This window comes from Tursiops truncatus, chromosome 11 (assembly GCF_011762595.2).
Source record: "Tursiops truncatus isolate mTurTru1 chromosome 11, mTurTru1.mat.Y, whole genome shotgun sequence".
Classification (NCBI taxonomy): domain Eukaryota; kingdom Metazoa; phylum Chordata; class Mammalia; order Artiodactyla; family Delphinidae; genus Tursiops; species Tursiops truncatus.
The window spans coordinates 24,049,766-24,074,398 of NC_047044.1; positions in this window are offsets into that span (position 1 = coordinate 24,049,766).

Sequence of the window (24,633 nt, forward strand, 5' to 3'; positions counted from 1 at the left end):
GCTATTACTGTCAGATATATTACGTCTATATATGTTATAAACCCAACAATATAGTGTTATAATTATTGATTTAAACAATCTTATAGTATTAAACATATTAAGAGATTAAAAGACAAAAAATTAGATAGGTAGATAGATGCTATATTAACCTACATATTTACCATTTCCAGTGCTCTTCTGTAGTGTAAGTGCCTGGCGTTAAGCTTTTGATTGCTGAGGCATCCATTTCAAAAGACATCCATCTTGAATAAACATGTTGACAGATGTATGACACAGCTACCAGCAAAACAAGCAGACAAGGAACTAGGCCACCCCCACCCATGAAGGTCCCTCTTTCAGAAAGCCCTGGGTAACCTGGATAACTAACCACTTGAGTGACTCGTCTCCCGTCCCACGCCGTCATTCCTGCTCTGATGCTTTAAATTAGCCAAAAAAGAGTGAACCCACGAAACCCTAGCACTCTCAAACCCTAAAAAAGGCAGCGCCTTGGGTTCTCTCCCTCTCTCTCTCCCTCTCTCTCTCCCTCTCCCTCACTCTCTCTCTCTCTCTCTTTCTCCCTCTCTCTCTCTCCCTCTCTCTCTCCCTCCCTCTCTCTCTCCCTCTCTCTCTCTCTCTCCCTCTCCCTCTCTCTCTCCCTCTCCCTCTCTCTCTCCCTCACTCTCTCTCTCCCCCTCTCCCTCTCTCTCCCCCTCTCCCTCTCTCTCCCCCTCTCCCTCTCTCTCCCCCCCTCCCTCTCTCTCCCCCTCTCCCTCTCTCTCCCCCTCTCCCTCTCTCTCCCCCTCTCCCTCTCTCTCTCTCTCCCTTGCTCTCTCTCTCTCCCTCTCCCCCTCTCCCTCCCTCTCTCTCTCTCTCCCTCTCTCTCTCCCTCTCTCCCCCCTCTCCCTCTCTCTCCCCCTTTCCCTCTCTCTCCCCCTCTCCCTCTCCCTCTCCCTTTCTCTCTCTCTCTCCCTCTCCCCCTCTCCCTCCCTCTCTCTCTCTCTCCCTCTCCCTCTCTCTCTCTCCCTCTCGCTCTCTCTCTCCCTCTCCCTCTCTCTCTCCCTCCCTCTCTCTCTCTCTCTCTCTCCCCCTCTCTCCCTCTCCCTCTCTCTCTCTCTCCCTCTCTCCTTCTCTCCCCCTCTCCCTCTCTCTCTCCCTCTCTCCCTCTCCCTCTCTCTCCCTCCCTCTCCCTCTCTCCCTCTCCCTCTCTCTCTCCCTCACTCTCTCTCTCCCCCTCTCCCTCTCTCTCCCCCTTGCTCTCTCTCTCTCCCTCTCCCCCTCTCCCTCACTCTCTCTCTCCCTCTCCCTCTCTCTCTCTCTCCCTCTCTCTCTCTCCCTCTCTCCCTCTCTCTCTCCCTCTCTCCCTCTCCCTCTCCCTCACTCTCTCTCTCTCTCCCTCTCCCTCTCTCTCTCTCTCCCCCCCCTCCCCTCTCTCTCTCTCTCTCACCACCCACATCCTCCCTATGTAGCTCTCAGGTAGGCCACGTACCTGCTGGGAACTGTAATAAACCTTGTTCCTCAAAGTTCCCTGATGGTTTTTGCCATCATAATAATAACCAAAGGGCCAGTCCAGCCACAACATTTTATATATGCATATACATATAGACACAAATATATATATATATGTAAATACCCCCATACACACATATATATACAAAAATATATATAAACCAAACACACACACACACACCAAAAAAAGAAACCTAGCCCACAACCTAATACTTTTTCACTTGGGAAAGTCTATAGATAGATCTCCAAACAACTTCTAGTAATTGTGAACATAAACAAAGAGAAACTTCACTGGTATTGTATAAAGGAAGTGTAACAAAATTTTAAGAGATTTTATGAAATGCTTCTCATGCCGGCAATCACAGAATGGTCCTATGACTTAGAAATGTAACAGGGTCAGCCATAACAAAGGTTTTCCTTTCTTTCTGATTCCTTTCTCGGTAAGGATAACCTATGCTTTGCCCCATGCCTGTTGCTTTCTAATTCTGCATCAAAGGTGAATCAGCTTTCCCAAGAATTTCCTCTTTAAGGATTGCCAAACAAACTGAATTGGGTCTTATCTCACTTTTATGAAACCATGAGATTATTTATGCAAATTAAACAATGCATGAAACAAAGAACCTCCAATAACCATGAACTGCATGCCAATCTAAGTGAAATGCACAGTAAATACCTACATGCTAAAAAGTGTTTTTCACAGTGAAGACTGCATCCTTTGACAGTATTCTTTTGCTGCCCATTTTTAATCCACTTAGATTTCTGGAATAACTGTGTTCTGACTTCTGACCTTCTTCACACATCTCAACAGAACTGCCTTCATCCTCTCTGGGGCCTACATATTCTCATAGAAAAAACCCTTAGCACTAAGGGTTTAAAATGTGGATGTACACATTTTAAATGATGGCCAAGATTTGAAAAGGGCAGTTTTATGCTCATTCTGTCTCCATCTCTAGAAGAAGGGATGGGAAAGATTTACATACTGCTTAACTGTGGTACAAAGGACTTTTATGCAATAATTTAGTTTTGTTCAGCTCCAAGTCTTAACAAGGTCAGATTCTCCAGCAATTGGCTGTAAGGTTACGTAGGACATAACATGTTAGGTTTTATTCCCTGCACTCCCACCCCATAATCTGTGTCTATGTCACAAGAATAATTGGGAGTCAAACAAGCCTGATAATTGTACATGCTATCATGCCCCAGGTAAACAGCTTTGCAATTGGAAGTTTCCAAAGGACTGCTTTTATGTTCTCTTCTCCCTCTGCTCCAACACAGGTTTTAAGAGATTGGAAATCAAAGTTGCCTGGTTTGATTTAACCTAATGCTTGCGCTGTTTGTTTAATTATCCCAAATCGTGATGGAGGGTGAATTTCTGGTGTGGGAGGAGAAGGAACAAGGTATCACTGACAGAATATTGCTGTGCACCCACTGCTCTCACCTTTCTTCCCCTACATAAATAGCTCTTGGGCCTGGGAGGTCCTTCTGACCTACAGGGGAGGCTTCCAGAATCCCTTTACTGTGACAGTTAATGAGCCTCATCTCCAGAAAACACACACAACAAACTGTTACAGATTTTAAAAGATGCTCTTATCCTCATGCAAATGCAGAACAGCACAGCTTTCATGAAAAATGGCACTAAGGAAAAGAATCCACCAGCAAAACAAAGTGAGGCAATGTCCAGCAACCCACAGCCAACAAGCAAGGAAGCCTGCTGGTGGTTCCTGCTCCCCTTCCAATGGTCAGGGTCTGTGCTAAATTAAAGCTTATCTTGGGTACTTGTACATCCACAACTGTATCCCACCTCTGTGTGTGTGGCAGCCTCCTACTCTCCCTGGCTAACCAGGATTCCCATTTTGGTGTCCAAGTTTTCCCATTTTTCTCTTTGCAATAAAAAAGTATCTGTCCTTCTTCCCATTCCATCCAGGCCCTTGCAACATGCTCACGCACTGAGCCAGGATACTGATCACTGATAAGTGCTTCACGTGGTCCCCCTTGCTAAGATACATGACTATGTTTTAAAGGAGCCTCTAATAGCCTTACCCGAAGACATAAGCAATGTAGACATTCCAGATAACCTAGAGTGATGCGCCTGACCGAGGAAGAAGGGTGTTTACTGACGTCTCTCAGATCATCCCTTACACCCTTGTACTGCATAAAGGATGCCCAGGCAAGAGGCATTGCTGTGCTCTTCATATGCACCAAGGCCAAACCCATACACACTGCTGAGATTCTATGAGGATAAGGCCTGAAGCAAGGCAGAGCGCGAACAAACAAAACAGAGGGTGACAGCTCATTATTATCTGCTCCATATGTGCCTCATTAAATTAAAGTAAGAGGTACGAGTTTTGCCAGACTTCCTTAGAAATTGTCACACAGCACAGATATCACACATACTACAGTAGAGCAGAAAATCCTGCCGATTACTCCCTGGGTGACCTCTGCCAGGCAAGTACCTACTCTAAACCTCAGGCTCCCCAAACATGAACTAGAGACACAATACCAGCTACACTGGGCTGTTATGAGGAACAAATGAGATGGCGCCTATGAAAGTAGCAAGTCCACGGCCTGGCACACAGGCACACCCAACAAACGCTCTTCTTCATCTTTACCCCAACTTTCTAAAACCCTTTTTATGTAAACTTGGATACTCGTAAAAGCCCATATTTTTCTCTTTTCCGTAACTACTCACTCTCCTCCTTGTACTATTTGCCCTGCCTCTTGAGAAGACCAATCCCAGGCTGTTTCACTGGGTCCTTCTTACACTGGTCACGGCAGCAGATGTGGAAGACCTCATGTGAGCTGCTCACACTTCATCAACAAGAAGCTTTCCAGGAAATATCTCCTGGCCCTGCACGTGGCACGTGTTGGCTCTACCAGAGCAAGAACAACACTTGGTCCACCCAAAGCTTCCAGCCCAACTGAGAAAACTGCTAAACCTATGAAACTGTCATAAGACAATGTGAGACTACATTTTTAGTGTGTATTGTGCTAATAATAATAATAATAGCTAAAGTAATGAGTGCTTACAATGAGCCAGGCAATAAGTTATATAACTATATCTATATTTATACTGTTATTCCCATTAGATAAGGAACGTGTCAGAGAAAGATGAGGAAGTTTGTCCAAGATCGTGCAGTGGAGGGGCCACCACTGTCACTCAATTCAACAGCAAAGCACAAAACACTATGCTTAGCGCAAGGCTAGAGCACTGGATTAGTGTGAGACTCCTAAGGGCATGAATTACATCTTCCTGATCTTTATTTCCATGGTAGACAGTCCATTACTGTGTGCTGATTAACTGACTGATGAATGAGAGAAGTCTTGTTGAGTGATGTGGAGCCTGATAAGTAAACTACAGAAGAGCCCAGTGAAGGCTGCTCATGGCAAGCAGAGAAGCAGACTCACGCTCAGAAGCTGAATTTAACATAAGTATAGAGGGGAACTAAGAAGCAGATTGACCTTAATGAAGCCCCAGGCTTGTTTTGAGGATAAGATGGATACGGATGCATAGATGAGATAAAGGGAGATAATGGGGAGGTCTTAAAAGCTTAAGCAGAAAAGTATAGAGTTGACAACATGGGCAATAGGGAACAACCATAAATCCTTGAGCAAGGCAACAATTTGAGAAAAGTGGCATTTTAGAAAGATCGATCTGGCAAGAGTGAAAAATTGGAAGAGAGCAGAAAAATACAGGTGTGAAATCAGGAGGGGGTGAATCTGAGTTTTCCAAATGGTTGAATTAGAAGGAAGAACTACAAGAGCCAAAGCACAGAGACAAATAACAAGTCAACAATGACTGAGTCTCTTTTATGTGCCTGGAATGGTGCAAGGAGCTAAGGATAAAGAAGGAATTAAACACCATCCTGGGTGACTAACCACCAAGAAGATGAAAACGAAGTGGAGAGAGACCTGCCAAGCAGGTGGTGTCCGTCCTAGACTGTAAGTGATGTCATCCCAGAACTAAGATCAGAAGGGTGACATACTAATTCCAAACACGTAAGCTGATGGGGAGACAACTCCCATTTGTCTCTAATCCCTTCATAAGCAGTTATCTCTCCGGTGGGATTTTACATTTCCCTGAAGAAAGGAGCCACATCACTCACATGTTTCAAGATACCTAGAACAGTGCTGGAAATAAAGAAATCCTACGATGAATACCTATGATCAATTAACTAAATGGCATGAAATCCAACCGGAATTTCTTTTCAAGATTATTACAGTAACCTAGCCTCTCTCTATTCCCTCATTATCATTTTACAATCCCTCCCACCTTTTCTCCATTCCTTCACAATTACCTCTCCACTCCTGACGGGATACGTTTCCTGCTGCTCCAGCCATCTGGCACACTGTTTTTGAGTCTCAGAGACACTATCAATTCAGAAATATCATCTTTCTTATACATTCAAAAAAATTAACTTGAAGAAAGAAAGAACTATATATTAAATCTGAGAAGTATTTTAGGAAATACTGAGTGATAAGTGTTAGGGAGGTACGCCGTGTTGCTATTGAAGCTTCAGAAGTCCAGGGGCTCAAATTCCATTATTGACTTTCTGTCTTATACCTCTACCTCTCCTTTCTTAGTGCCTGAATTGTTCCAACTATAAGTGGGAAATACTCTGGTCTGCCAAACTCTCACAAAGAAGAAATCCAGAACCCAGCACAGGCCTCAGCAGAGCTGGATTAACGGAAAAATCCACAATGGGTAGGAAGTACCTCTGCAGCACAGCATCTCACAGGTGATTATACATGCAGCACAGGAAAGACAGGTGCTATCAGAACAATGGACTGCCTCATCAATAATAGTCTAAAGATATATGATGGGGGACAAGATGCCAGTCAAAAAGCTGATGAAGTTCCTCAGAGCATCAATGCCCACTGCATTGATCCCAGAAACAAAAGAAATGGGAGCTACAGCAATTCCTGAAGGGATGAAAAATGGGTTTCAATTCTCTTACAAACACCAACTGATTGACACTGACTGCCTAAAGCCTCATGTTAAGGACTTTGGGGGTGTCCTGAGCTCATTAGGAATATAGCACTGAACTGATTGGTAATACCTAACATAGATGAAGGAAAGGTAATGATACGTGTGCTGCTTGGCCAGATCTGGTTATGTCCAACCCCACGTTGATAATCAGTGTGAAGAGTCCAGAGGACTGAATGGAATTCACCAGTAAAGCTACTAGGGAATAAGCTATGAGTGTTTCCTGAGTCATTGCTGGTACTGAGCAGCATGCACTGCAAACAGAAGTCTTGTAGTGGAGAAGAAACAGTACAGAAGAGAAAATCAAAATACCTGCAAGTCTACTGCAAGCTAGCTCTACATCCTTGGGCAAGACATTTTCTCCCCTGGATTTCCACATGTTCATCTGGAAATGCGCAGAAGGCATGCACTTTCTGATACAAAATTCAATGTTTTTTCAGTTGCTCATATTTATAACTCATTCTCCACCAAAAAAAAATGTTGAATCTCAACAGAATGTATGGATTGTGTGGGGGTAAACAAGTCTACCCTGAAGATGGAACTTGGAAGTGATCATAGTTTAACCACACCATCTATATATTGGAGATTCCTATACTCAACTTTTGTCACTTTCCCCTTCTTCTAAATCATGCTATATTTATCTTCCCCAAATGCCAGCCTTGAGAATTATAAGTAACAACGGCACTAGCTAGTGAATAATTAACTACTTTGTAGGTACCAAGAGTGCTGATGGAGAAAGGGATTGTCATTGGTTCTGAGACTTCAAATTTCATAGATGAGAAGGTGGTAGAAGGAGAAAGAATTTGAGGAGAAAAGACTCTCTTGGTTTCAGATATTTTGATCTTTAGGTGCTTAGAAGACATCTGAATAAAGCTGTCCAGTTGGATATGTAAGTCTGAAGCTTGGGAGAAGAATCTGGGCCAGAGATGAGATTCAGGAGTCACTGGCATATCGATGACAATTGATATAACGAGAATGGACTGGATCAACCAGGTGGGAGAGTGTGCAGAATGAGAAAAATTGTTTGCTTAGGATGAAAAGGATGCCAGGATTTAACTGGTAAGCAGTACGGCATCAACTGAATAAAACCAAGAAGGGATAGTCTGTGAGGTGTCATGACAAACAGAAGAGTGAGGTTTCATGGAAACCAACAGCACAGAGATCTTGATGAAGTAGTGGCAAACAGCAGAAAAATCCAGAAAAGGACTTAAAAAAAGGTCCAAATGGACCTGGTGATTAAAAGACATCAGAGATGTTAGCAAGAACTATTTCAGCAGAACAAAGTTAAGCAGGTGCAAATTAAAGTGAGGAAAATAGTATTTTACTTTTATTTGGAGGAGTGTGAAGGATTGTGTGGGTAGAGGATGAAAGATGGAAAATGAAAAGCCAACAGTAAGTGCAATGAATTCTATGTACTTGCTCTTTTCCATTGCCTGCAACTGGACAAAGGTGGGCTTATTATTTACTGGCATTAAGTCTATCAAAGGTTGATCTCAACTGACTCATGGCTGGGAGAACTGACAGACCACACTAAGAAGAAAATAACTCAGTATCTCAGAAAGGGGGAACCTTCCAAATCCCATTCCCTTGTCTGCCGTGTTACATCTGTCAGGTTTTAAAACAGCCATTCAGCCTCTTTGTTGATCCATTTCCTTAGCTGTGGAATGGGAAAATAATTCCCTTTTAATTGGATCCTGAAGTGCTAAGGACTTTTCAGACTGCCAGAGACTCTGCAGTGTTTAGAGGCAATATCCTAGCTCAGAAATTTCCCAGCTACTTTGCCCTGTTACTGAGAAAGTTACTTCTCTCTTCATATGAAATCCACAACCCCAACGCTTAGGCTTACGATGTAAATTTCTTTTTGCAGGTTTGTAGGGCTTTGATCCCTGAACCACCTCCTTGTGTCTACAATCTGCAAAGTAAAGTGGAGAACTGAGGAAATGATCTGGGAGAACTCAGCCCCCAGTTTGAAGTTTGCCTCAGACTATTCATTTGTTCCACCAGAAAAGTTTACAAAACCAAATTCCTCCTGCATAGGCCGGGGCCTCCAGTTTACTGGGTCTGTGCAGGTTCATTTTCATTCTCTGTTTCTTTCCTCTTGAATTTCAGACTCTCACCAATTTCATGTCTCCCAGGAGCTGTCGTCAGCAGCCATATATCCTCTCTTGTAAATAAACCGCAACTGTCTGCTGGAAATTTCCACTAGCATATCCAGCCATCTCAACAAAAGCGACAGACCCGAAATCAAATTCATCAATCTCTTCCCCAAAACTGCCTCTTCCCAGACTCTCCTATCGCTGTCAACTGACATCATTCTCCCCATCACCCTGGCTAAGGTCCTCAGTGTCAGCTCTGTGCCCGGACTCTCCCTTGTCTTTTGTATCCTTTCCCCAAGTCTGAAAATTTTTCCATTGAAATGCCTGGCCCACCTGTCCCTTCTAGTTTCCAGTTTTGCATACTTCCCTTGTACCAGACACCATGCTAAGTAGAAACCTCACCTCACTTAATCCTCATGACAACCCTATAAAGGGGCTGATGGAATTTCCCCCATTTTGCTAATGAGAAATTGTGGTTCAGACAGCTATGGGGATTCTTATGGACTGAACATTTATGTCCCCCTAAATTCACATGTTGAAGCCCTGGCCCTCAATGTGACTGTAGTTGGAAATAGGGCCTGGGAGGAGGTGATAAAGGTTACATGAGGTCATATGGATGGAGCCTTCATCCAAAGGGCTAGTGCCCTGGGAAGAAGAGGAAGAGACACCAGAGCTCTCTCTCTCTCCATGATGTGAGGACACAACACGAAGGCATCCACCCATCTACAGGCCAAGAAGAGAGCTCTCACCAGGAACCGAATCAGCCAGCACCTTGTTCTTGTATTTCACAGCCTCCAAAACTGTCAGAAAATAGATTTCTGTTGTCTAATCCACCCATTCTATGATAGTTTGTTATGGAAGGCTGAGCTAAGACAGGGACCATGCCCAGCCCACTCCTAGGAGACAGAGGTAGGATCCAAAGCTAGGACTACGTATCTCCAGAAAGCATGCCCTGAGCCACTGCACTGCACTGTACTCCCCACCCCTCCAGGTCAGCTCCCTAGCTCAGGCCCTCATCATCACACAGGGAAAGCTCAGTAACAGCACTAGCTTCAAGTCTTCTTGCGCTCCTCCGGTTAACCTGTGTGTGTCACGTTTTCCTCAAATACAACTTCGATCAGATCATTCCTCTGATCGAAAATTTCAGTGTCTCCCCACTGGCTAAAAATCAGGATTAATGCCTTTAAATAGACCTCCAAGTTCTCTTTAGTTGGCCTGAGCCTTCTTATCCAGCCTAGGTCGCTTCACTGCCTATCCCAAAGGCATCCATTCTGCTGATCAAAGTGGCATAAATTATTTGTGAGTTCCAATGAGGGCAGGGGCTATGCTGGTCCCATCTCTGTATGACCAGTAACTGGCACATAATAAGTGTTCAATAAACAGTGGTTGTATGACAGACCGAATGAATTAATGCATGCTTTTCCCCTGGCCCAGATATGCCCCTAGTTCTCCCATCTTCAGTTCACCCAGCCATCAGGACCAAGCTCACATCTACCTCCATGACAATGGCCACTCCTGCCACCCAGCACGCCATGGTCTCACCCTTCTCCAAGCCTTTCCTCTAGAACTTTCTGTCCCTGTAACTCACAACACATTTCACTTACTGGCATGAACCAATGTGATTGAATGTGTTCAGGAATGTTCATTTTTGCATTGTTGGTAATAGCAACACATGGTAACAATCTGTGGCAGAGACTACCAGCTGCCTCCCAAATCCCTTCTACCCTTCTTTTTTATTATAAAAACTGACCTTTAGGGCTTCCCTGGTGGCGCAGTGGTTGAGAGTCCACCTGCCGATGCAGGAGACACGGCTTCATGCCCCAGTCCGGGAAGATCCCACATGCTGTGGAGAGGATAGGCCCGTGAGCCATGGCCGCTGAGCCTGCGCGTCCGGAGCCTGTGCTCCGCAACGGGAGAGGCCACAACAGTGAGAGGCCCGCGTACTGCAAAAAAAAAAAAAAAAGAAAACTGACCTTTAGCCGGGCCTATTGCCACCCAGCTTTAAAAAACAAACAAACAAAAAACACATTTCTCAGCCCCCCTTGAAGCTAACTATGGCATGGCCACAGGACTAAATTTTGGTCAGTGACAGAGAAGCACATCTTCCTCCTCCATATCCTCAGTCCCACTGCCTGGAATTCAGATGTGATTCTGGAATTCCAGCAGCTATATTGGACCAGAGGGCAAGGACATGCCAGGGCAGTAAAATGGCAAGAATCTGGGTAGCTAGCAGCATCATGGAGTATCCCTATGCTGCCTACCTCTGGCCTTGTGTTTCATGAGAGAGAAATAAACTTCTACCTTGTTTGAACCACTGTTATTTAGGTTTCTCTACTGAACACAGCCAAGCTGGAAGACATTGCAAATGCCTAGTATGAAAGAAATGAATAAATAAAAGTGGGTTGATATGAAGCTTGTTAAAAGAAAAGAACTAGAATGATCGATCTCTTGACATCTATCTACCTACCTACCTACCTCTCTATTTGTCTGAGAGAAAAATAAACCATATGTGCATTATATTTCTAATTAATTATGTATTACTTGTATAACAAATGACAAAAAGTATTTCATTATAAATACTGCTAATTACTTCTACTTTGCAAACACTCTGCCTCCTCAATAATCTTTTAAACTTCCCAAAGGCAGAGATAAGAACTTTTATTTTTTTTTGTCTCTGCCACTCTCCCTAGCACATAATAGGTCCAAATATATTTTTTTTATATCTTCATTGGAGTATAATTGCTTTACAATATTGTGTAAGTTTCTGCTGTACAACAAAATGAATCAGCTATACATATACATATATCCCCGTATCACCTCCCTCTTGCATCTCCCTCCCACCCTCCCCATCCCACCCCTCTAGGTGGTCACAAAGCATCGAGCTGATCTCCCTGTGCTATGCGGCTGCTTCCCACTAGCTATCTATTTTACATTTGGTAGTGTATACATGTCAGTAGTACTCTCTCACTTCATCCCAGCTCCCCCTACCCCCCATATCCTCAAGTCCATTCTCTACGTCTGCATCTTTATTCCTGAACTGCCACTAGGTTCATCAGTGCCGTTTTTTCAGATTCCATATATGTGCATTGGCATACGGTATTTGTTTTTCTCTTTCTGACTTAATTCACTCTGTGTGACAGACTCTAGGTCCAACTACCTCATTACAAACAACTCAATTTCTTTCCTTTTTATGGCGGAGTAATACTCCATTGTATATATGTGCCACATCTTCTTTATCCATTCATCTGTTGATGGATATTTAGGTTGCTTCCATGTCCTGGCTATTGTAAATAGAGCTGCAGTGAACATTGTGGTACATGTCTCTTTTTGAATTATGGTTTTCTCAAGGTATATGCCCAGTAGTGAGATTGCTGGGCCATATGACAGTTCTACATTTAGTTTTCTAAGGAACCTCCATACTGTTCTCCATAGTGGCTGTATCAATTTACATTCCCACCAGTGCAAGAGGGTTCGCTTTTCATCACACCCTCTCCAGCATTTACTGTTTCCAGATTTTCTGATGATGGTCATTCTGACTGGTGTGAAGTGATACCTCATTGTGGTTTTGATTTGCATTTCTCTAATAATTAGTGATGCTGAGCATCTTTTCATGTGTTGGTTGGCAATCTGTATGTCTACTTTGAAGAAATTTCTGTTTAGGTCTTCTGCCCATTTTTGGATTTGGTTGTTTTTTCGATATTGAGCTGCATGAGCTGCTTGTATAATATAGAGTTAATCCTTTGTCAGTTGCTTTATTTGTAAATATTTTCTCCCATTCTGAGAGCTGTCTTTTGGTCTTGTTTATGGTCTCCTTTGCTGTGCAAAAGCTTTTAGTTTCATTAGGTCCCATTTGTTTATTTTTTATTTTATTTCCATTACAGTAGGAGGTGGGTCAAAAAGGATCTTGCTGTGATTTATGTCATAGAGTGTTTTGCTCATGTTTTCCTCTAAGAGTTTTATAGTGTCTGGCCTTACATTTAGGTCTTTAATCCATTTTGAGTTTATTTTTGTGTATGGTGTTAGGGAGTGTTCTAATTTCATTCTTTTACATGTGGCTGTCCAGTTTTCCTAGCACCACTTATTGAAGAGGCTGTCTTGTCTCCATTGTATATTCTTATCTCCTTTGTCAAAGATAAGGTGACCATATGTACATGGGTTTATCTATGGGCTTTCTATCCTGTTCCATTGATGTATATTTCTGTTTTTGTGCCAATACCATACTGTCTTGATTACTGTAGCTTTGTAGTATAGTCTGAAGTCAGGGAGCCTGATTCCTCCAGCTCCATTTCTCTTTCTCAAGATTGCTTTGGCTATTCGGGGTCTTTTGTGTTTCTGTACAAACTGTAAAAATTTTTGTTCTAGCTCTGTGAAAAATGTCACTGGTAGTTTGATAGGGATTGCACTGAATCTGTAGATTGCTTTGGGTAGTATAGTCATTTTCACAATATTGATTCTTCCAATCCAAGAACATGGTATATCTCTCCATCTGTTTGTATCATCTTTAATTTCTTTAATCAGTGTCTTATAGTTTTCTGCATACAGGTCTTTTGTCTCCTTAGGCAGGTTTATTCCTAGGTATATTATTCTTTTTGTTGCAATGGTAAATGGGAGTGTTTCCTTAATTTCTCTTTCACATTTTTCATCATTAGTGTATAGCAATGCAAGAGATTTCTGTGCATTAATTTTGTATCCTCCTACTTTACCAAATTCATTGATTAGCTCTAGTAGTTTTCTGGTAGCATCTTTAGGGTTTTCTATGTATAGTATCATGTCATCTGCAAACAGTGACAGTTTTACCTCTTTTCTGATTTGGATTCCTTTTATTTCTTTTTCTTCTCTGATTGCCGTGGCTAAAATTTCCAAAACTATGTTGAATAACAGTGGTGAGAGTGGGCACCCTCGTCTTGTTCCTGATCTTGGAGGAAATGCTTTCAGTTTTTCACCATTGAGAACAATGTTAGGCCCTAATATTTGATTGGCTAAAACCTATGGGAATTTGTCAAACACTGACTATCTATACAGAAACACCAAGGGTAAATGTCGGAGGCAGGCTTAAAAATGATTTCCTTCATCTGAAATAATATAGGAGACTTTCCACTCAATTAAATAGTTTGACTTGTGTTATAGCCTCCAACTCCTCACCCCCACTAAATTTAATTCACTTTTCAGTTTAAAAAAATAACTTTTTTGAATTCTGAAACCAGAGGGAAATAGTGGTGGTGAAGCTCAACAGCAAGAGAGTCTGAAGTGAGAAAAAAAGATAAAAAAAGGAATAAAATGGAATTTCTTTATAATATATGGTTTGAGAGATGAAATTAATACCCATCCATATATTTAATAGGTTCAAACTTACTTTTACCCTAAGTATTTTGTAGTTATGTTTCAGAAGACAAGATTTCTTGCCATCAGCAGTGGAAATCCATCCGAATTTTGTACTCTTCACCAGAAGACTTTGTTTGGGCCCATCAAGAGGTAATAGGGAACAGCATAGAAGTTTATTGGAAAAACCACTGTGTATACAGTTGACATTTGGAAACTCCTGCTTGTTATTAAGCGCTTAATTAGGTGCCCCAAAGTTCATAAAAAATCATAGGTTTAACTTCAACGTTTAAGAGGATCCTTTAACTCCTCTTGCTCTGAAAGTTGATCTCTTCCACTGTATTTGCAATTACAGCCCTGACAAATGATCGTTGATGTAATATACCTCATTTAAAGGAGAGAAATATAAACACACAATGACCTGATTTTTTTCTTAAATCTGTGTCCACAGAAAGAATGGGTAGAACAGATAAATCAATAATGGCAAAAGAAAAAAAAAAACCCTAAGCACTGACTTTACATTCAGCAAATCATTCTAGAGCTTGAATTAGTGGAAATTTACATAAATAGTCTGAATGTGGGTGACCTTCAGGAAAATTACTATTAAGACAAAGACCTTTGCATATCTCTTCAAAGACGTTTGACAAGGGAATGACTCTCAGCTGTATGTCTTCGTTATTAAAGGTTTCATTTAGATCACCAGGATTTTTCCTGAAATATATACATTTATCTCCCTCTTAGCTAAAGCAAACAGCATATTTGAGGAATTCTTGCAGTTTACAAACACACATACATACAACACCCAAAATAATTATGTTTAGAAGTGCAAACTAGAAAACATTATTTTTGTTTTCTTATGAGCAGTCAGTGATACTTAGCAAAATCAAGGATGAGTTTAACGGTGAAAGTACTTTTGATAACAAAGGGTACTATAAAAATGCAGAATATTACTCCAAGTAACGGTCCCCAAAGTCAGTTACAAAAACCCTGGTTTGTCAATATGCTTCACAAAAAAAAGAGCTCTGGGTGCTTGAAAGCAAGGCTAAGGAAGGTGGGGGCGATTAGCTAAGCAATGTGGAATAATTATGAGAGTAGTATGATTAGAACTGTGCAGAATGGTTTGCAACGCTGCCCTTAACATGGACATACAGCAGACAGGTTTCTCGTCCTCTGCTTGGATCACAGCAATATATAATTTAAGATCTTAAACAAATCCGTGTTACAAAGGTTCAGAGAGCTGTGTATTTTATCAGAAATGTTCACAAGCAACCAAGAGACTAGAAAATTATGGTTTTAGAATAACAGAGAAAAGTGATAAATTTCCAATATCTTTCATAAATCCAACCTGATAACAACACAAAAGAGTAAACCTGAAATATGACCCTGTGCACTCCCACTCTCACTTGGGGTAGCAACCACAGAACAGGCCTGCAAAACTGATGAGACCAATTTAACCTGCAACTTGTATTGGTTATAAGAGGTTACGTTTATCCCTCAAAAGCCATATACTATTAAAAATTCAAATGGAGCAGAAGGATGACATGTGAGGAATATGTGGGTTAAAAACAAACAAACTGGCAAAGACATACTCTTAAAGACCAAGACAAGTAACACAATTTTATTTTTAAAACCCAATAACTGGGGGACTTCCCTGGTGGCGCAGTGGTTAAGAATCCGCCTGCCAATGCAGCACACACAGGTTCGCACCCTGGTCCGGGAAGATCCCACATGCCACTGAGCAACTAAGCCCGTGCGCCACAACTACTGAACCTGTGCTCTAGAGCCTGCGAGCCACAACTACTGAAGCCCACGCACCTAGAGCCTGTTCCGCAACAGGAGAAGCCACTGCAATGAGAAGCCCGTGTACAGCAACGGAGTAGCCCCCACTTGCCGCAACAAGAGAGGGCCTGTGCGCAGCAATGAAGACCCAAAGCAACCAAAGGTAAATAAACAAATAAATTTATAAAAAAAAAACAATGACTGTTCAATTTAGAAAACTGTTTTACTATCGCAATTGCCTTCACATCTACTGGGGTAGTTTAGGCAACTAGGAATCTATAATTGTGCTTGCTAGGAGGACAAAAAAGGCTGAAATGAGACATGGAGAATTCTTTAAATAAATATAATAAAATATATGTAGTCAGTGTCTGCAATATCCAGGATGGCTCTCCTCCTCTATGGGGCATTTCCCTGGGAAATGAAACTATTATCTATGAAGCACTCTGTGGATTTTCAAAACAACTGGCCACAGAATATGTCTGAAGTCTTGACTAATTACAGTGGTTGGTATAAATAGGGATTTAGGCTCATTTATCAAGTGACTAAAGATCACTTTTTTTCTCCCTGTCTTTTTTGCTAAAACTCTTCCTGAAATGAATTAATCTATATTCCTTCCTTACCAAGTGCATTATCTAGACCAGTGATTCCCAAACACCAAACTGCTGCCGGCGTGGCTGTATCCAAATCCCCTGGAGAGCTTCTGAAAAATGCAGATTCCTGGTCTGCTTCTACCCACAGTCCCCACTCCCATTCTGATCCTGTGTGGGTCTAAGTTACATTCCAGAGATATTTTTTAATGACCCAAGTTTTGGAAACCACTAATCTAGATACTAATCAGACGTTTTGTAATATCAGAAAAGCCATAAAAATCTCAGAATTTTATTTCATTGCTGTGACAGAGACCATGCTAGGTGGATACCAAACCCTATTTCCTTTCCTTCCTGGGCACAGAGCTGGACTGTATTTCCCAGCCTCCCTTGCAGTTAGGTGGGGTCAGGCCATTGGAATGTGGGCAGAACTGTGTACCACTTTCAATCCTGGCCCCTAATAACTTCCCAGAGAATCCTCCAGGTTGGCTGTCTTCCTTTGTTTGCCAGTTAGGTTCTTTAGGTTCAGTGGAAAACTGTGAGATTCTAGAGGAATATCAGAGCCACAAGATAGAGTCCAGGTTATCTGAATGAGTGTGTGGAGCCCAGCAGCCACCCCTCCCCACCACCACTGCTGATTCCCACTGCATTGTGAGGTGGACGAAACATCATCTTTTATTACGATAAGCTATTAGGATGCAGGGACTCTTTGTTACAGCCCTTAGCTTAACCTTACTAATACAACCCCCACAACATTTTTAGCAGACTTTGCTGTTGATTAAGCATTTCAAAATCATAAAAAGATATACTCACATTTTAACATCTAACATAGTTAGATGTCAGGAGTAACATCTAAAAGGCATAGGACCATAGGACATATTTAACCTTTAAAAGAAATTCTGATATGAGCTTATTTTTCTGTGGTTTTCTTCTTCCTTCTAAAAGTGGAGTACAAGAAAGAAAAAAAACATCTGGCTAATTGAGAGCTCCAGGTAGTAAGATTTCAATTTAATGAGGTTTTATAACAGTTACAGGAATAAAAATGAAATATAGCAACTAATAAATCTGAATTTTCAAGGACCAAATGGATACAAAATAAAAGCCTGTGAAAATTTAAGACTTAATAGAATCACACAACCTGAAGAGTATTCAAAAGGTCATGATATTTGTTTACTGTTGAATCTGTAGGAAGAAATTCTACCACTGAGCTCATCACTGTCACTGCTTTGGAGGCAGTTTTACATAAAATGTCAAGAGGGCAAGGTTAGGAGTTAGAGCTGCGTCTAAATCCCAGCTCTTCTCCTTACTAGTCGGGAAATCCTGAATAAATGCTGTGAGCCTCGCTCTCCCCATCTGTGCAATGGTGATGATGTAATTTGCTTCATGGGTTGTTATGAAATTTAAATGGGCTCTAAGGCAGTATATGGCACATTGTAAGTATTAATACCTATATTACTATAGTAGTTAGTTGCAAAATACCATCTTTTTTTAGGGACAACCTTGTATCATCTACATGCATAAAGAAGATCTTGAAAACTCACGAGCCATAACTAGCTAATTTTTACCCCAAAAGGAAAAAAGAGGAGAGGGCTGGTGGTGGCTGTGCCTAGAATTTTACACAGCTTTACACTGTTCTTGTAAAGCAACAACTAGTGTGCTAATGTTGATGCTTCTTAATCCTTTTTCTGCCAACCATGAAGACCAATAAGTCCTGAGCAAAGATCACTGGTGCCTGAAACTTCTCTAAAAATGCTAAAGCTCTCCCCATTCTCGGAGGAAAGAGCTGGGTGGCCTGTCATCGCTGTCCAATCTCAGCAAGCCTGAGCAGCTGGGCCCCTTCCTATCCAGCCCATATCAAAAATGCATCGGGTACCAGAGGGAGCAGAGATGATGCGATGGGGTGCCGCCTACCTCTTCCCTCCCCGACAGCCTGGCCGGCCGAGACAGCAGTGGGGCCTGCCACCGCACTTCTTTTGATAAGCTACTGAGGAGACACAGTGTCTCCCTTGGTTTTCTAAGTTTTAGTTTGAAAATTGAATTCAGGAACTTGTCAACTCTGACAGCAGAGCTTGAACATTCAGTTCAAAAACAATCTGCTTGTACTTTATAAAATCCGTCTTCTGACTTCAGAGCAGTAGGATTTTTCAAAATCTTCACTATGCAGGGAATGAAAAAACTTCAGTTTTCCTTCTTTCCAATTAAACTTGGGTTCTTTATAAAAAAAAAATATTCCTATTTCCTACCCCAATTCTTCTCCCCTAAACTGCCTCTTTCAGCCAATAGAACTCGGTCCTACATTTCAAAAAGACTGAGACTTTGCTGTAATGTGGGCTCTCCTCATCAGCAAAGACTGCAGACAAAAATAGATAATACCCACGGGATTAATTGCAAATCAACACTGTTCAAGTGACGGGATTCATGACCCTTGAGGTTTTAAAAAGCAAGGCCCGTGGAAGAAATCGCTCCATGCCTTAAAGTTACAAAAGTCACACCTGGCAGCAGAAACCTCCATTGGAGGCTATATTGAGAAGTAAAATTACTGGAGCTCAAAGGGACAGGTCAGAACCCTCAACATGGCAGGAAACCAAAGGTAAAAAACATGATCCAATGACAGACGGCAAAGGCCTGTCAAGGTCTGGAAAATTACACGGTGAGATTCATTTCTGACACTTCATTCACTTAAGAATAACAGGACCCCGAAGTTAAACAATGACATCCCGAAAGGAAACACCTCTGTGGGTGACACTTCTTGCATAGCTCAGCCTCCAGGCCATACATCCAAACCAGAATTTCACATAGCTCAGCTGTGCATGGGAAGAGGGGGTGGGGAGACAAGGGAAGGGGGAGCCTGGGAGAGAGCAGAGAAGCCAGTAATAGAGGGAGAGAGACAAAATCGAAGCCAAGGGAGGATACGGGTGACAGTTCATTCCTGCTCCTTCCCAAAGGACTTGAGTCTTCACTACATAGATATTTTAAAGTGATATTTGAAAGGTGATGCAATCATCCATTCATTTGGGTTCTGTCTGGCCTTTAAATGTAATATTTCAACCGAGAGTTCAAGCTGGTAGGGGTTTGAGGTGTTTTCATGAGAAGTAACCAAGTCAGACAGTTCCTATTGTCAAAGAGACCCTGTGGAAGGGGAGAAACACTAACATTAACCACCCAGGCTAATTTTATTCCTCAGGCCCAGGGGCACCAGCCTTCTAGGCCTTTCCATTCCTCCTAGCAGGAAGAAGCCAGGGGAGATTGGAGGTAAGCGGGAGGGGCAGGGGTGTGTATCTCAGAGCTGCTTCCATTTACCAACACTGGAAATGAAGGAAAGTGGTTTTTGTGATGGGGAACCCAAGAAAAATAGAGCCCCATTAAATTCCAAAGGCAGGCTCTAAGTTTTAGCTGCTAATTTCTGTCATGTTGCCTTCCGTTTGAATGATGATCAACAATGATTATTTTTATTAAGATTTATTTTAAATTAGTTTCCACATGGCTTCAACAATGGAGTTTGAGTGTCACTAATATAATGTACTAGAAATCAGTTCCTAAAATATAAAAAGGATCAGGAATGATTTCTCATCTTATAGCATCACACACATACCTACACACACACACATATACACACACACACACTCCAAAAACTTCACTTTTGTTTTCTTCTTCTTTAGATAATAAACACAACTGCTTACAATTCCAGGTGATACTAAATGTCTCATGCACATGCATAACTATTTTAAAAAGGTGATTACACACACATATTCCTTCCCACCTGAAACATCAGACTAGAGAGACTGAGTTTCCCCAGTGAGTCTCAGAAACACAAAACAAGATGTTTAATTTGTTTAAGTTTCTAAAGCAATTTACTGGAGACAAAAATAAAATACCATGGCATTTTGCTGGCATCTTAAAAAAAGAAACCCTGTCTGAGAAGTACAATGAACCTCATGAGATCTCCAACATGAATTCTCTATTTGTATGCTCACATCCTTTTATGATTTTGTTCACTGAAGAATAGTTTAACATATTCCAACCCATGCACTTAGAGAAAGAGCAGCTTCCAACAAAACAGGTCTTTTTATGAGGCAGCCCCCAAGGTCTCCAACAGCTATACGGGCTCAGGCAACCACCCACACTCACCTATCCCAGCCTAGGTAATCAAGAGATCCTGTTCCTTGGATCATCTTAATTGGAGAAAAGTTTCTGCTGTTTAATGGAGTTAGAGCACCATGCCAGCGTCAGCTCTGAGTTTAAAAGTCTTTAAAGAAAACTTCTATGCTTGTGAGTAAGGTACTGCCATCTACGCTTTCATTATTTTAAAATGAAGCTTGAAATGAGAAGAATGATTTTTTAAAAAGAAAAGAAATTATTCATCTGCAGCCCCTGGCTTCGACATTGTGCACAGCAGCCTAAGGAGGTCAAAGGCAGGCATAGTTTCAAAACTGGTAGGTTACTTTCTTTTTTTTTTAAACCCTGCTTTTTGAGGTTTGCACTTGATCTGCTGCCATTGATGTCCTACCATCCTGGAAAACTTTATTTCCCTGCTTGAGAGTGAGTTCTCAAGCTATCTGTTGGTCTATTGATTCTCCCTACCATTTCAGTGAAATGTCAGCACAAGAAACCTCAGATGTATAGGATTCTCTGTTGTACTTCTGCTTCCTCTAACTTGACCCTCAGCTTACCAGATACTTAATAACCAAAGATAGGATTTATGAGACACCATCGAATTATGAAGTGTCATTTGACATATCGATGCTACACTGTCAGCTATTCCACGTCACTTTAGAGTTCTTTGACTGCAAGCAACAGTAAATTACTCTAGCTAATTCCAGCAGAGAAAGACTGTATCAAAAGGGTATAGTGGAGTTCACAAAACAGATAAAAAAGCTGGAGATCTAGCCCAGAAAAGAAGTGTGAACCCAGAAAGGTTTGAGGAGGAAGTCTAGCTAACAGGAACAACTTGACAGTCTTAATGAGGTACTGCTACTAGAATGAATGAGTGCGAATCATCTGGGGAGGCAGTGTTACTTATACCACATCCCTGATGTCCAGAAAGGGAAAGTCAAGTTGGCTCAGATCAGGGGTTCATCAACCTATGCACTGTTGACATTTCAGACCAGATAATTCCTTGCTGTAGGGGGTTGGCCTGTGCATTAGCAGTATCTCTGGCCTCTACACACTAGATGCTAGTAGCATTCTCTCTGGTTTTAACAATGAAAAATGTCTCCAGACATTGTCAAATGTCCCTGAGGAGACAAAACCATCCCCAGTTGAGAACCACAGGCTGAGGCTGGATCACAACACTGACCTCCTCATGGCTTAGGTAAGGCTAGGTACCTTGATGTATAATCCCATAAGACCAAGGGAAAGTGGATAAGACTAAGAAGGAAGCTGGATCCTGTTCCCAAAAGATCGGGGAATTAACGTTCACTGTCCATTTCCACGTCAGTAAGCAGAACGTTAAAGAAGGTTATGTTTTCCAGCCCACGTACTCAGAGAACAAGAAAAAAAGTGGAATTTAAGAAACTTCTGTAAACAGATTGCAGAAAAAGTAATCCATCAGAATGCTCTATCAGTCCTTCACAGCGTTGTGAAGCCAGCATCCGTGTGCTGGAAAAGCACAATCCTAGTAAGATGGGGTGTTTTTCTCCATTTTTATTCAAATTCTCCATGTTCCCCATGTGCTTTTAAACCCTGCCAGATCTTTTACCAACTCTTGGTATCTATGGGCTTGTGGTAATTGACATGGCTAATTTAAGGGAAACTGACTCCAAATCCCAAGGAACACTCAACACATCTCTCTATTCATTAGTCAGTTAACTCTGTTGGTTCCAACATGGCGCTAATGAGACCAAAGACATGAATGCAACCCTCATGCCCTATGGGCTTGTTCAATAGCCAGCTTGGAGCCCCACTCCAACCAGCCAACTGACAGATAGATGTATATGGCTCCTGGCAGGGACGGGGGTGGTGGGATGGGTGGGAGAGAGAATGGATATGTCCTGACAGATCCATCCCCACTGCTAGAACACCTCATGCGCAGGACCTTCCAGGAATGGGGTTCTCTTCTCCTCACAGAATGCAGAACACCGCACACACCCACCACAGCACTCTTCCCTAACATTCCAACGTGTGATGTGACATCTTTTCCACTTCCCTTTCCAGCTCATACCTACTCATATGAGGTGCCTTTGCTGCTTCCTTTCCCTTTTGTTCATTAGCATTTCTTAAAAATTGAAGTGTAGAACTTCATCTCCAATCTGCACTGACTCTAAATTCTCTGATCCTACCATCAGCAGCAAGACTGGGCTTGTCTCTTCTCCCATTATTATTTCTGACAGCCCCAAAGAAATCACTTAATATTCATTTCAGCCTCCTTTTTCAGACAGTCTTAAAAATCAATTTAAAAATTTTTCTTCTTGATCCTGTCATTTAGCACTGAAATGGCCCAAACTGATTACTTGGGAGCATTAGTGCTTCTCCCTTCTCCCAGGATGTCAGCTTCACTTTGTGAGTCCTTTCTGGTATGATTTAAGTTGGCTTTCACTTCAGGGTTGTTTTTCACGGAGAAATATGATTTTTTTTTAGCTATATCTGTAGAACAACTTTCAATTATCCTTAAAAATAAACAACAACAGTAAATAATAGGCAAAACACTTTGGCTGAGAGAAAATCCAATTCAATGGGTGAAAAAAGAAAAAAAAAGACTTAAAATTGCAATTACTTTAAAACCTTCAAGAATGCTACTTTAAAGCCTCTACTTTCCAAACAGTAAATTAGTAACAGTAACTTTATCATATTTATTAATAAAAAGAAGTTAAAATAGCCATTCATGATGAGATGCTAAGAGCTGCAAGGAAGCCAAGAACAGGAAGAAAAAGGTCTGAAAGAGAAGAAAAGATAACAGCATCTTTTATAAAGAAGAAAAAAAAAGTTCTTTTGTCTTTCTTGCCATTTCTGTGAACAGCCTAGAGAATTCAGTTCATTGTATTGTCTGCCCTTCTTCCTTGCTATAGTTTTGCTTTTCAGGTTGTCTTTAATTCTCCAAGTAACATTATTAGAGAGTAGGAGAGGTCGAAAACCACCAGAAGGACCAAGGAGCAAAAAACCTAACTAAATGAAACGTGTCCAGAGCATTTCATTCCTTAGCCTGTGTTTTCTTCTCTTAGCAAACAGAGGATGATTTTTAAACTAAGGAATGCTGCAGACAGACATGACATTAAAAAAGGGCTCTGGACCTTTTTTTCAACAGTCCTCCAGCTTGATAACCATAACCAATTTTTTTGCTCAACCTCTTAAGAACCTCTGCTATATTTGTAATTCCACCAGATTGTTATTTATATTATTGCAATATCTTAACAGACCTCCCCCCATCATGACTCTGCCTTGAAAAAGAAAATATCTGCTAAAACGATGAGGGAACAAAAGCCATCGGCATGAACTGCAAGATAGAAAACAATTGGATTTCTCTTACAGGATCAAAGAGTCAAAAATCATTCTTTCTGGGACTGTGGAACATCAAACATTGGGACTTAAAAGTGTCACCTCAGGAATTAACAAACACCAGAATGTACATCCAGCCCCAAACCACTTTCTGAGACTGAAGATAAATTATAGGAACCCATCGACATCACAGCAAATGTAATCAAACAGACTTTGAAAAGGCACACTGACTTCTGGGGACAGTACCCTGTATCTTTTCTGCCTGCCAAACATGCAGCATTTCTGTGCAAACAAGTGTCCTCCTAGTGCCACCAGGAGGCCACTTACATGAAGGACCATAGTATGGCCTTGGCTTTTAGCCTCTGATTGCATGAAGTCAGCCCATGACTACAGTGGACCAAAAATTACCTAATGTAACAAAGGGAAGGTGAGAGTACTATTGCTTGAACGTTAACTGAACATCAGTAATGCATTACAGTCCACCTGCAACGCTGCCCCTGACCAGGAATTCACTTATCTACATGGATGTGCAAGTAACCAGGCGATGCCCTGACAATGAGAAGGGAAAAGTAGGAATTGTTTAGATTACTGACTTTTTAAATAAATGACTTATCTTTGGAGACGGTGGTGGTAGCTGAGAGGAGAAAAACTTGAATATAGATCCTGAACGAAGTTATACAGTGAGAACAGATGAGTATTACATCTACACCAGAATTTTTCCCCAAGTTCTGCCACACTTCAGGCAAAGCTGATAGAGAAATATCCATCTATACATTCAAACTTAGGTTATGATTCACTTTACCAAAGGTCCATTTATTTTACACTAAGGGATTTACTTCTAAATTCTTGCAAATAACTTCAGCTCTTTGAATGCATTTCTAATTAAATTAGAATTATAAGCATTCAAACTAGACTCAACTGTCAGAGACAGAAAATCTGAACTGCTCATGTAATT